The following is a 13,560-nucleotide window of genomic DNA, read 5'->3' on the forward strand; positions in this document are numbered from 1 at the left end:
GTGCGATGATGTGGTGTGGCGCCAAACGACAAAGGCGACCACCGTTCTAAGAGCCCTATGCATGATTTGTATTTTTATGAGTAAGCACTTTGATATTTTGAATATTGCATTTATTTTCCGTACTTGGGTTTTGACTATGATCTTGTTTACCATATTTCATGCTTTGCATACTCGGACATATTCATCGACCCCTTTCTTCGTGGGTCACATATGCCGCGGGGGCGGCATACTTATTTGGATGATCCACCAGCCCCGGATTCCCCGTTCAGCCGTCTTCGGGAGCGCTCCCGATTCCGGAGCCTATACTTTGATCCAGCCTTTTGTTATTATATATATGTACATGTTTGTTCACGGGCACGGCGGGGCCCCCGTCCCGTCATATGATTTTGTTATGACTCTTAGAGGTCCGTAGACATATATGCGTGGGTTATGGGTATTCACCGTTCGGGCCGTGTCCGTGTGATTTGTGATTTGGACGTCCCCCCACACTATGATAGCCTTACCGGCTTTATATGTGATATTATCCGCCGGAAGGTATGACGTATATGTATACATATTTGTGACGGCTTTGGGTGACGTTCCACTTTTCTTCGTATGTATATGTTCGTGTACTTGTATGTGTCATTCGCATGCTATTTCTGATTAATGGGTGTGTACGGGTGCCCAGTCCGGGCACTAGTCGCGGCCTACGGGGTTGGGTCGTGACAAATACTACATATAAGAAGCACCCATGTGGCCATGGCCCACACCTTAGGTGGTCGGCCACATAGCCCTTATTTTTTTTTTGTTTTTCATCTAATAATACACCTTCCAAAAATAGAATACTTACTAAAAATGGAAGTTGACCCCAATTGCTTCCTTAACCTTTCCATACCAACAAAACCATACACAATTTAAGCCTTTAAAGCGAACAAAAGTCTCTGCTTCATATCTCGGAATGGTCTTGTCCTTACTAATCAAAGTTGACTCGGATTATCCCGTCGTACGAAGTACGGGATATAACACACTTGAAATTCCCGGGAAGGTTCTAGAATGTATTCAAGTGCGTCCCTCCTCATGAACAATGCTTGCATAGCTTGAAGTGCCCTCGCTTGGGTCCTTGTAAAAGGCCTTGATGCCACTCAGATTGTATCATTATCCCCTTCTTGAAGAGAATTTGTCCTCAAATTTTATGGATCATCATCTCCGTACAACCATAGGAGGAGATCACACATATCAAGGCGTCGAACTTGGTATTCGACTGGAAGATCAATTTTGTATGCATTATCATCGAGCCGTTCAAGTACTTCAAATGGAGCATCTCTCTAGGCATCAACTTGGTCTTTCTTTTGTTGGGAAACCTCTTTCCGGAAATGTACCCAAACTCAATCACCCGGTTCAAGCACAACTCCTTTTGTGTCCTTGTTTGCTCTCTGGCCTTTCTTGTTCTTCTTTTCAAGGCGAAGCCTCACCTTCGCATGCAACTTCTTCATGGCTCGACTCGTTTGTTACCATCTAAACTCAACACAACATCTTGAAACAAAGGGTTAGATCTAAAGGGGTTAGGGTTGAAACCATAAACCACTTCAAAAGGTGACACAGCGTGCTATGAATGACTCTATTGTAAGCAAATTCAACCAAAGGCAATTGATCTTCCCAAGATGCTAGTTTCCCTTTAACCATGGCCCTAAGCATAGAACCTAAGGTCCTATTGAGAACTTCGGTTTGGCTATTGGTTTGTGGGTGACAAGAGGTAGAAAACAACAATTTAGTACCAAGTCATCCCCACAATTCTTTCCAAAAGTGGCTAAGGAATTTGGGATCCCTATCGCTCACTGTGGTTTTGGGAATACCATGCAACTTTACATGTTCAACAAATAAAGATGCAACATGAGGAGCATCATCAACTTTATGACAAGTAATGAAATGAACCATTTTAGAAAATCGATCAACCATAACAAAGACGCTATTTTTACCCCTTTTGGTTCTAGGCAAAGCCAACACAAAATCCATCGAAATATCAACCCAAGGTTGTTGAGGGGTGGGGAGAGGGGTATACAAACCATGGGGAAGGTGTCTAGACTTGGCGCCACGACACTCAATGTATTGGCCATAAATTTTAGCTACATCCCTCTGCATATGAGGCCAGTAAAATTGCTCCTCAAGAATCCCCAAAGTCTTATCAATCCCGAAATGTCCCATCAATCCCCCATTGTGTGCCTCCCTCACAAATAATTCCCTCCAAGAGCTCATGGGCATACACAAACGCTTATTTTTTAACAAGAAACCATCAAACCTAGAATAGGGAGTAGAAGACCTATCCCTAATCCACCTCTCCCTTTCCCACTCTTCGCAATCTTGAAAGATTTTGGCAAAGACAGGGTCTTCGGGATACAATGTCTTCAAGCTTTCAAAACCCATCAACTTGGAAGACAAGGTATTAATCAAAACAAGTTTCCTTGATAGGGCATCCGCCACTACATTCTCCTTTCCCTTTATGTATTAGATTACATAAGGGAAGGTTTCAAGGAATTCAACCCATTTAGCATGCCTTTTGTTCAACTTTCCTTGGGCCTTAAGATGTTTTAAGGACTCATGGTCGGCCCTAATCACAAACTCTTTAGGCCACAAGTAGTGTTGCCAATTACCCAAAGCTCTAATCAAAGCATACAATTCAAGATCTGTGTGAGTAGTTCAACGTCGCACCCTTAAGCTTTTCACTAAAATAGGCAATGGGTTTTTGGCCTTGCATCAAAACGGCACCAATACCTACTTTACTAGCAGCACATTCAATTTTAAAGATTTTGTCAAAATCGTAATAACAAATCTGACAAGTGCGGAGCTAAGCATTTGTTTTAGAGTTTCAAAAGCCTTTGCTTGCTCCACACCCCAAGAAAAAAGTTTATCCTTTCGGATTATGTCACGACCCGACTAGGGCCATGACGGGCACCCGGGGCTAACCACCGAGCACCACTCATTCTATTACTCATCTGCTTTCATTCATATATCCTATGCTCATAGTCATAGAAAACTATTTTCATTTGAAACATATTCACTTTATATACATGAGCCCTTCGGCTATCAAAATAATATATATATACAATGAAAAACTTGTGAGACCATACTACTCACACTGCGTATCTACGAGCCTCTATTGACGGGACGGGACAGGACCTCGTCATGCCCAAAACGTACATATACATATATACCAAAAGAATAATCAGTGGCACCTCCGGGAGAATGGAGTGCTCTCAAATCAGCTAATAGCTCCTACGAGTCTGGATAGCCTCCCTGTCTACCTGTGGGCATGAACACAATGTCCAAAGAAAACAGACGTCGCATACGAACATTGTACTGAGTATGTAAGGCATGAATGAAATAACTATAATGGAGAAATCATAAGTCATAGGATGAAGATATAACCTGCGCACTTTTAAGTGTGGATACATTTCATACATATATCATACATAAACATATCATATGTATTACCATAGCGTATACATCATCATATTACATAAACATCATCATCGTTAACCCGCGTCCGGGTAACCATCATATGCCGGCCACTAGTGGTGATCGTGTCCGGCCTCCTAGGCGCGGTGGAATCATAGCAGCCCACCTTAACAGTGACACGTCCGGCCATTTAGGCATGGTGGAATCACAAGCAGCCCGCCTTCGCAGTGACATGTCCGGCCATTTAGGCGCGGTGGAATTATATCATCGTACATATCATGGACTTATCATTACTATTCATCTTATAGGCATATCATGACTTAGCATCATTATACATTTATCGTCAAAATATACATTAGAAGTTGAAAGCAACTATCGCTATGTCGGGGTGACATAAGGTCATGAACCCCCGATTACATTATGGAGCATTCATAGACATTCTGCCTCACCTTGAAGGAATTAGCATATAAGGTGAGTGCATATAATGAACAACATCAATAGATTATAGAAAGCATCATTAGCTTGATAGGAACATCATATCATGGACTCTAGAATCTTTAGACTTAAGCTTATAGTCATCCTCATTATCGTACTCATAGTGTATCTCTTATCCCATATGACTATTCATGAACAAGGACTCTTAGTTTCCTTGAAGATAGGACATTCATGACGAAGGAGCAAATGTGCCATAAGATTCATGCCTTAGAAATAAAGGACTAGCCTCACATACCTTTGTCATTTAACTATTTTATTGCTTGCTCGTTCTCCTTCAATGCTCACGTCTTTACTTTCAAGAGAATTCGTATCGACATTAGCTAAACAATTACAATAACGTGCTTACTAAAGCTAGAGAAAATTGGGCAGCATTTCCTTTGTTTATATGACTTCCTCCATATTCCATATCAACTCCCAAACATTCATAACAACAATCACAATATCATAAACAACAATCATCATTCATTTGCATTATCCACATTTCACCATTTCACTTCAAATTCTCCATAATCATGATATATTTCACTATCGCGTTCTTTCACATGCAATGCTTGTTCCATGTTCTAAATGTCATTCATAACCTACTTACAATCACAACATATCCATTTTCATGATTCATTCCAACTACTACTCAACAATGATACTATTCCCACATTTATGACCCATTTTTTATATTCTACTACAATCCAAGTGTTTTAACTTCTCAAGACCTTAAAAAACATGAGAATACCATAAAACTTACCTTAGATAGTGTAGGAACAAGCCTTGAGTGGCAATACTTTTCTTGCACCAAAACCCTAGTTGACTTCTCTTGGGATTCCTTGACTTAGATGACTTTAATGTGTTTCTTACTCTTGATCTTTGTTGGTTTGATGAAGTTGATCATCAATTTCCTTTGGTTTCTTATGGATGAAGAGTGGAGAAGGTTCTAGATAATTCTTGAGTTGTGGAGTGGAAATGAAATGAATGAAAATGAACTTGGGTCCCTTATATCAACGTTTAAGTTCTGTTCCGACCAGAACATACAGACCAACATACGGTCCGTATATTTTATACTGACCGTATGTCTGGATCGTATGTTTGGTCCAGTGAAGTGTGCCATTGTGGGCTGAACCTACAGCTGGACATACGGTCCGTATGTTTTATACGGCCAGTATGTCTGGCCGTATAATGCCCAACTATCGGAAACTTGTTCTCAGCGACTCGTTTGATCTCCGATCCTTATGGAACCTTCTTAACACTTGTTTAACACCTCAATACCAATCTAAGGGACATTATCATTCTTCTCCAAAGCATCATTAGAACATCATTAACTCGATACTCGTAAATCTTGCCCGACACGCAACATATAACTTGCTTTCCTTAACAACTTTCTTTCCTTACCTTAAATGTCTTTGGAATCTCGTTTAGGGTCATCAAATGCTATTTCTTACTTATCAAAACATCGTATACATCGTACCCTTCCTTAGTCTATTCACTGTACGCTAAGGGGAAATTTTGCGAGGTGTAACATTTTCCCCCCCTTTTGGAATATTCGTCCTCGAATGTTAAGTCATCGGGGATTCTAGAAAAATTTTGCCAGAGTCTCACCTGTAATATGGCACTATCATCCTGTCACAACATCCCACAATAACATGCCTCACAAGGCCACAACACAATAGCAATATAAATTGGCCACACACGACCCATATGTATTAAAAGAAAACATACATACCTCATAATCTCAATGTCTCATCATGGTCTCTTCCGGGGGCTGAAACAAATGCGGCTATGTGGATTTCATCTTCTCTTCCGCCTCCCAAGTCATTTCTTCTCGATTGTTATTTCGCCATAAGACTTTAACTGAGGCCACTTCCTTGTTTCGAAGTCTGCATACTTGCCTATCTAATATGGCAATGGGCACTTCTTCATAAACTAGCTTTTTTGTCACTTGAACATCATATATTGGAACAATCTTCGTAGGATCTCCAACACACTTGCGGAGCATTGAGATATGAAAAACTGGATGGACTAATTCAAGTTCTGAAGGTAAGTCCAATTCATACGCTACTTGATCCACCTTGCGGATAATCTTATAGGGTCCGATGTATCGAGGACTTAAATTTCCTTTCTTGCCAAATCTCATCACACCTGTCATTGGCGACACCTTCAAAAATACCCAATTATCAACTTGAAACTCTAAGTCTCGCCGGCAGTTGTCCGTATAAGATTTTTGGCGACTTTGGGCTGTCAACAACCGATCTCGGATCACCTTGACGTTTTCCACTGCTTGTTGGATTTACTCAGGGCCTATTAGCTGTACCTCTCCGATTTCAAACCATCCAATTGGAGACCTACACTTTCTTCCATATAAAGCTTCATACGGAGCCATTTGAATGCTAGAATGGTAGTTATTATTATATGCAAACTCAATAAGGGGTAAGTGGTCATCCCAACTGCCACAAAAATCTAGAACACATGCTCGTAGCATATCTTCCAAGGTTTGAATAGTACGTTCGGCCTGTCCATTAGTTTGCGGATGAAATGCCGTGCTGAGCTTTACTTGAGTACCTGGACCTTCTTGGAAGGATTTCCAGAACTTAGCTGTAATAATCGATATCGGAACACCATGGAGCCTTACAATCTCCTTTAGATACAACCTTGCATAATCTTCTACTGAGTATGTGGTTCTGACAGGAAGAAAATGAGCTGCTTTCGTGAGTCTGTCCACGATCACCCATATGGAATCATACTTGCCTCGGGAATGAGGTAATCCCACAATAAAATCCATATTGATCACTTCCCATTTCCAAGTAGGAATTTCCATGGCTTGCAATAATCCTCCTGGCTTTTGATGTTCGATCTTTGCTTGTTGGCAATTTGAACATTGAGCTACAAATTCTGCTATGTCTCTCTTTATGTCATCCCACCAATATATCAACTTGAGATCATGATACATCTTTTTCGCTCCCGGATGAATAGAATATCGAGAATAATGAGCTTCTTCTAGAATTCGACTACGCAATTCTGCAACATTCGTAACACATAGCCTGCCTCGGTATCTAAGAACTCCCTCTGCAGAAGTTTCAAATGGAGACTTCTCTTTTTCATGAGATGCGTCTCTATAATGGCTCAACTGAGGATCTTTATATTGCCGCTCTTTTACTTCCATATTCAAGGACGAAACTGTGAGATTATTAACACTAACTCCTGCACCACCTGAATTAATTAAACGTACTCCAAGATTAGCTAATTGGTGGAGCTCATGAATCAATTCTTTCCTCTCCGAAGGAAATTCACATAGGCTACCCATTGATCGGCGGCTAAGCACATCAGCTACTACATTTTCCTTTCTGGGGTGGTACAAAATATCCACATCATAATCTTTCAAGAATTCTAACCACCGCCTTTGCCGCAGATTCAACTCCTTTTGTTTGAAAATGTATTGGAGACTCTTGTGATCCGTATAGATATCAACATGCACACCATACAAGTAATGTCTCCACATCTTTAATGCATGAATAACTACAGCCAATTCAAGATCATGAGTTGGGTAGTTCTTTTCATGTTTCCGCAGCTGCCTCGAAGCATAAGCAATAACTCTACCATTCTACATCAATACACATCCTAGCCCAACACCAGAAGCATCACAATATACAATATAACCATCCGGCCCTTCTGGAAGTGTTAAGACTGGAGCTGAGGTCAGCTTGTTCTTCAACTCTTCGAAACTGCGCTCACAAGCATCATTCCATTGGAATTTAGCTGACTTCTGGGTTAACTTTGTCAATGGGGCTGAAATAGATGAAAATGCCTCTACGAACCTTCTATAATAACCTGCCAATCCCAGAAAACTACGAACTTCTGTAGGCGCCGTAGGCCTTGGCCAAGTCTTCACCGCTTCAATTTTCTGAGTGTCAACTCGAATGCCATCATTGGAAATAACATGACCTAAGAATGTCGTAGAATTCAACCAAAACTCGCACTTTGAAAATTTTGCATACAATTCTCGAGTTCGAAGAATTCCAAGAACAATACGTAAATGGTCTGCATGTTCTGATTTGGTGTGAGAGTACACCAGAATATCGTCAATGAATACTATTACAAACAAGTCCAAGAGAGGCCTGAATACATTATTCATCAGATTCATGAACACTGCTGGAGCATTAGTTAGCCCAAATGACATCACCCGAAATTCGCAATGGCCATATCTCGTTCTGAAAGCTATCTTCGGAATATCTTCTTCTTTAACTCTCACTTGATGATAGCCCAAACCTCAAGTCTACCTTAGAAAACCACTTGGGACCCTGTAGCTGATCAAATCAATCATCAATTCTCGAAAGAGAATATTTGTTCTTTATCGTCACCTTATTCAACTGTCTATAATCAATACACATTCATAGGGAGCCATCTTTCTTTCTTACAAATAGGACAGGTGCTCCCTACGGTGATGAACTGGGTCTAATAAACCCCTTCTCGAGCAAATCTTTCAACTGTGCCTTTAGCTCTTTAGTTTCTGCTGGAGCCATACGATAGGGAGGAATAGAAATAGGCTTGGTATCCGACAACACATCAATAACAAAATCAATTTCTCTTTCTGGAGGAAGGCCTGGAAGTTCATCTGGAAATACATCCGGAAATTCATTCACTACCGGAACGGATTGGAAAGTTGGTGACTTTGCTTCGGTGTCGCGAACTCGGACTAAGTGATAAATATAGCCCTTAGCTATCATCTTTCTTGCCTTAAGGTAGGAAATAAACCTACCTCTTGGAGATGCCGTATTACCTTTCCATTCAAGCATGGGCTCTTTCGGAAATTGAAATCGAACTACTTTCATCCGGCAATCAACATTAGCATAGCATGAGACCAACCAATCCATGCCCATAATCACATCGAAATCTAACATTTCTAGCTCAACTAAATCAGCTTTAGTTTGGCGGTCACATATCACAATCATACAATCTTTGTATACTTGTCTAGCTATCACGGGATCACCAACCGGAGTAGATACCTCAAAAGGTTTAATTGGCTCGCACCCCAATACGACCAGCAACATATGGAGTAATATAAGATAGAGTAGAACCCGGATCTATCAATGCATACACATCATGAGAAAATACGGACAATATACCTGTAACCACATCTGGGGAGGACTCAAGATCCTGTCGTCCGGCTAGAGCATACATGCGGGGCTGAGTGGCACCTGAAGTAGATGCTCCCCGTCGGCCTCTACCTCAGCCTGCTGGAATCTGATAAGTCTGCCCTACCGGGCGCACTGAAGATGTCACGACCTAACCCCGTAGGCCGTGACTAGTGCCCGAGCTGGGCACCCGCACACACCCATTAACCATAATCAACGTACAAACAGCTTACACATATACAAAGGTCAGATGTCAAACCATAGCTAGCATGACCAGATCTTATACAAACAGAAAAGTAAAACGTCGCCCCAAAGCTTTCACAAATATATATACACATCGCTGTCAAAATCCAGCAGATAATATCACACATAAGCCGGTAAGGCTATCATAGTATAGGGGGACGTCCAAATCACAAATCACATAGATACAACTGAACGGTGCGTACCCATAACCCACACATATGTCTACAGACCTCTAAGAATCATAACAGAATCATATGACGGGACAGGGCCCCGCCGTACCCCTAAATAAACATATACATATGTACAATAATGCAACGGACCAAAGTATAGGCCCGGAACAAGGGAGCGCTCCAAGACAACCGAACAGGGATCCTAAGCGGTGGATCACCCATACAAGTATCCGTACCGCCCAACATGAAACGCAACCCCCCGAAGAAAGGGGTCGAGACGAATATGTACCGAGTATGCAAAGCATGAAAAGCGATAAATAGGATCATAATCGAACACGAGGTACGAGAAAGTAAATGCAATATCCGAATATCAAAATGCTTACTCATTAAAAACATAAATCATGTATGGGGGCTCAGGAATATGGTCGCCCTCCCGTCGTTGGCGCCATAACACAGCATAACACCAGAAGATTTTATATCTCCGTAACCCGACAGATCTCCATAACACATCATAACGCCATAACACAGCATAACACCAAATATATGGTACCCGGCCCTCTAGCGAGGGACTCGGTGAACCGTAACACAGCATAACACCGGAATATAACATAGTGCGCACGATAACATAACCGGCCCGGGACTCGGCGAAAGATGTAATAACCATATGCACGAACAGAGTCGTGAGAAACTATATGCAGTTTAAAACATTTTCAAAGACTCAATAAAATAATCAAAACGAACCATCATTTAAAAACCAAGACAATAGTTAAATCAAGTTTCCTCCGAATGTCGCTCGGGAACCCATCAAATGGGGCTTTAGGAATCATAGATACGTATCGAACACATGAAATAGCTTATGGAAATTAGGGACATAATCGTCATTACAGACTCGACAGAGAAGTAAGTGATCGGTACTCGAATGTTAAGACGATAGTCATGCTAAATCCTTTCAAGAGTCGTTAGCACTACACAAAGGAAAGTCTCGGGGCCCACGGACAAGTATCAAACCAATCCGAGCCCATCTATAAACGTTGGGGATATTGTTCATTATAGAATCTCCTACGAACGTTTCGAAATGATCCGAGCTCGTCTACGAAAGTTACGATCGTTCGTAGTTACAGAATCCTTTAAAAACAACATTCTTTATGCAACATTTGAAATCCAACCATACAAAAGACTTAAGAACCATAATTTGACCATATTAAGAAAGTTAACATCAAGAAGTGAAAAAGAATCGTATACGTGCTCGGATCTTAAGAATGGAGTTACCCCGAGGCTCGTATCATAGCCTACTTACGACTAAGACATGCCAAAAGAAAGAAAGGGTAAGCTTCACATACCTCATACGCTTCCTAAGCTAATCCAAACTCAAGTCTCGGGCTCCCTAAGATCTACAATACGTCAATAAATACCAAACATTAGCTATAGGCACTTAGGAATTCAATCCTAAGTTAGCATTTGTCTACGTAAATTTAAAAGATTTCCCTTGTTTATATGCTTAGTCCGAATTCTCAATTCAGTAACCAACAACATCAAAAATAATACCAATAGTATTAACATCATTTCCAATACCGACGTATGCCATAAAACAGCCCGCATTAATCGTCTTCTAAATTTCTCAACCAACCAAATTTGTGATATAACTATTTAATAATTTTATTTCCGTAAAGGAGTCGGAATTCATATGAACAACATCGATAACAACAGCCTTCACATTTTACAAGTTAAATACATTTATTTTCATCCAAAATTCTCTTCAAATCTCCTTCCATAATTCACAACACCGACAAACGAATTTATCAGGCTATTCCCTCCGTGCTAATCCGTTAAAATTCTAAATAAACTCGTTAACAATGAAAAGGAACCGTATTCATACCTTAAGCATGCAGCCCCCATGTTATCACTCTTCTCCTTGGTTGATTTTTAGCTCAAATTGAAGACAACGCAGCGTACAACACTTTTCTCTTCATGGGCTTCGAAATTCGGGACTCAGATTTTGGTCAAAATTGGTTTTTCTTCTCTCCAAGGCTCTTCTCTCTCTCTTTCCAAAATTTTCAGGTGTTCTTGGTCTGAAAAATGAGAGGAAAGGGCTGAAATTTCACTTAAATAGGCATGGGTCATGGGCCTAACCCGATTGGGCCCGGTTTGGGCCTAGCCCACTGACCTTTCCGCCTTAAAACGTCCATATCTCCTTATCCCAATGTCACCTGTGGGCTCACGACCTATTTTTGGAAAGATAATTCAATTATCTACAACTTCTATATTTGGTATTTTTCCAAATTCCAAACTTATAATACCGTTTCTGGCCCTCGAAGTCAGATCACCCGAAAACGTTACTTAAAAATATTTGTTTGGAGGACTTCCACTTTGATTTGGCTCAAGGGTCCTTCTTGAGTTATGTTTAAGTTCATATATTTGATTCATATAAATTGTCGCATGTCCCAAAAAAATCTCAATGTGTGGGCCCCACCTCAGCTTGCGAATAATCCGACGTACGAAAATACGAAATATAATACTGTCAACGTGAGTTTAAATTATGAAGCAACAACATGATTGTCAATTTTTAAGTACGTTAATAAGGACCTTCCAATTGGTTAGAATACTAGAAGAAAATATTTTTTTCTTCAATTTTTCTTGGCATCCATTCGGCCAGCCCTTGGCCGAATATGCTTCCCCTTTTTTTTCCATGTTTCTTCATATTTCTAGAGTTAAAAAGATGATGATTTTGTCTTGCTCCTCATCTAATATATGCATACACAATTCATCCATGTGTACCATGGCCCACACATGGCTTGGATGAATTAAATTTGGCCAAACCATGTGTGGGAACCACACCACCTCACACGGCCAACATGGCTATTTCATGAAAAATTAATAACTTTCCATAATTCACTTTTAACCCCAAATTTTCCTTAATATTTCATGCCAAGAAATTGTAAGCAACTTATGCCTTAAAACAAAATCAAAGGTCAAAAATCTCAATCTCGTATCCGGAATAGTCTTGTCCTTAACTTTTCATGGTTAACTCGGATTATCCCAATATACAAAATACGGGATATAACATCCTTCCCCCCTTTAGAACATTCGTCCTCGAATGTTAAACTAGTCCCGTAAGGTCTTATAAGGATTTCGGGGGTTTCCTTTTTTACCATAACATGCAGCCTTATCTACCAGTCATATTTCTTCTTCATCTCATCGTCAGCTTCTCAAGTCATTTCCTTTCTGTTATTATTACGCCACAATACCCTACCAACAGCCACGTCCTTAGCACGCAACCTTCTTACCTTACGAGCAATGTAATAAGGTCGAATATACCTCGGGCTTAGCTTCCCTTTTTCTGCCGAATCTCATAACACCCTTCATGGGTGACATTTTCAGAAATACTCAATCGCCAATTTGGAACTCTAAATGTCGACGTCGATTTTTCTGCATATAACTTCTGTCGATTCTGGCTGCCAAGAACCTTTCCTGAATAAGCTTCACCTTATCAATAGCTTGCTGAATCCTATCTGGGCCAATTAACTTAGTTCCGCCAACATCGAACCGGCCAATCGGTGACCTGCACTCCTTGCCATAGAGAGCCTCGTACGGCTATCTGGATGCTAGAATGGTAGTTATTATTATAAGCAAACTCAACAAGTGGCAAATGATCATCTCAGCTACCTCTGAAATCAACAACACGACGGCTACACTTACGGCCTACTTCCGTCGATCCAAAGTATGTATATACGAAATGGTTCTGCATCCTTCGCTATCCTTCACAGTATAGCTACACTTATGGCAACTCATAATTCGAGTTCAAACCAAATCCTTGGGCTCTTGCCACAACTATTCCTTTAGCTTTCTGCCACGATTGTTTCTTTAACCTTTCCCTCACATCTTACAATACAACCCAAAAACATATGGCTACGGAAATTCTTACTCCCTTACGATTCTCTCATAACACAAGTATACGTGTCTTCGATTTTCTTGTATTGGCGATCGTTTCGAACTCTGGCTCCAAGCTAATAAATTTCCCTTTCTGGGGCATGAGAACGCCTTAATCTCTTTCAAGTCTAATATGTTCTCCGTTAGATGGCACTCATATTCCAACGATAAGT

This window comes from Lycium ferocissimum, chromosome 2, assembly GCF_029784015.1.
Source record: "Lycium ferocissimum isolate CSIRO_LF1 chromosome 2, AGI_CSIRO_Lferr_CH_V1, whole genome shotgun sequence".
Classification (NCBI taxonomy): domain Eukaryota; kingdom Viridiplantae; phylum Streptophyta; class Magnoliopsida; order Solanales; family Solanaceae; genus Lycium; species Lycium ferocissimum.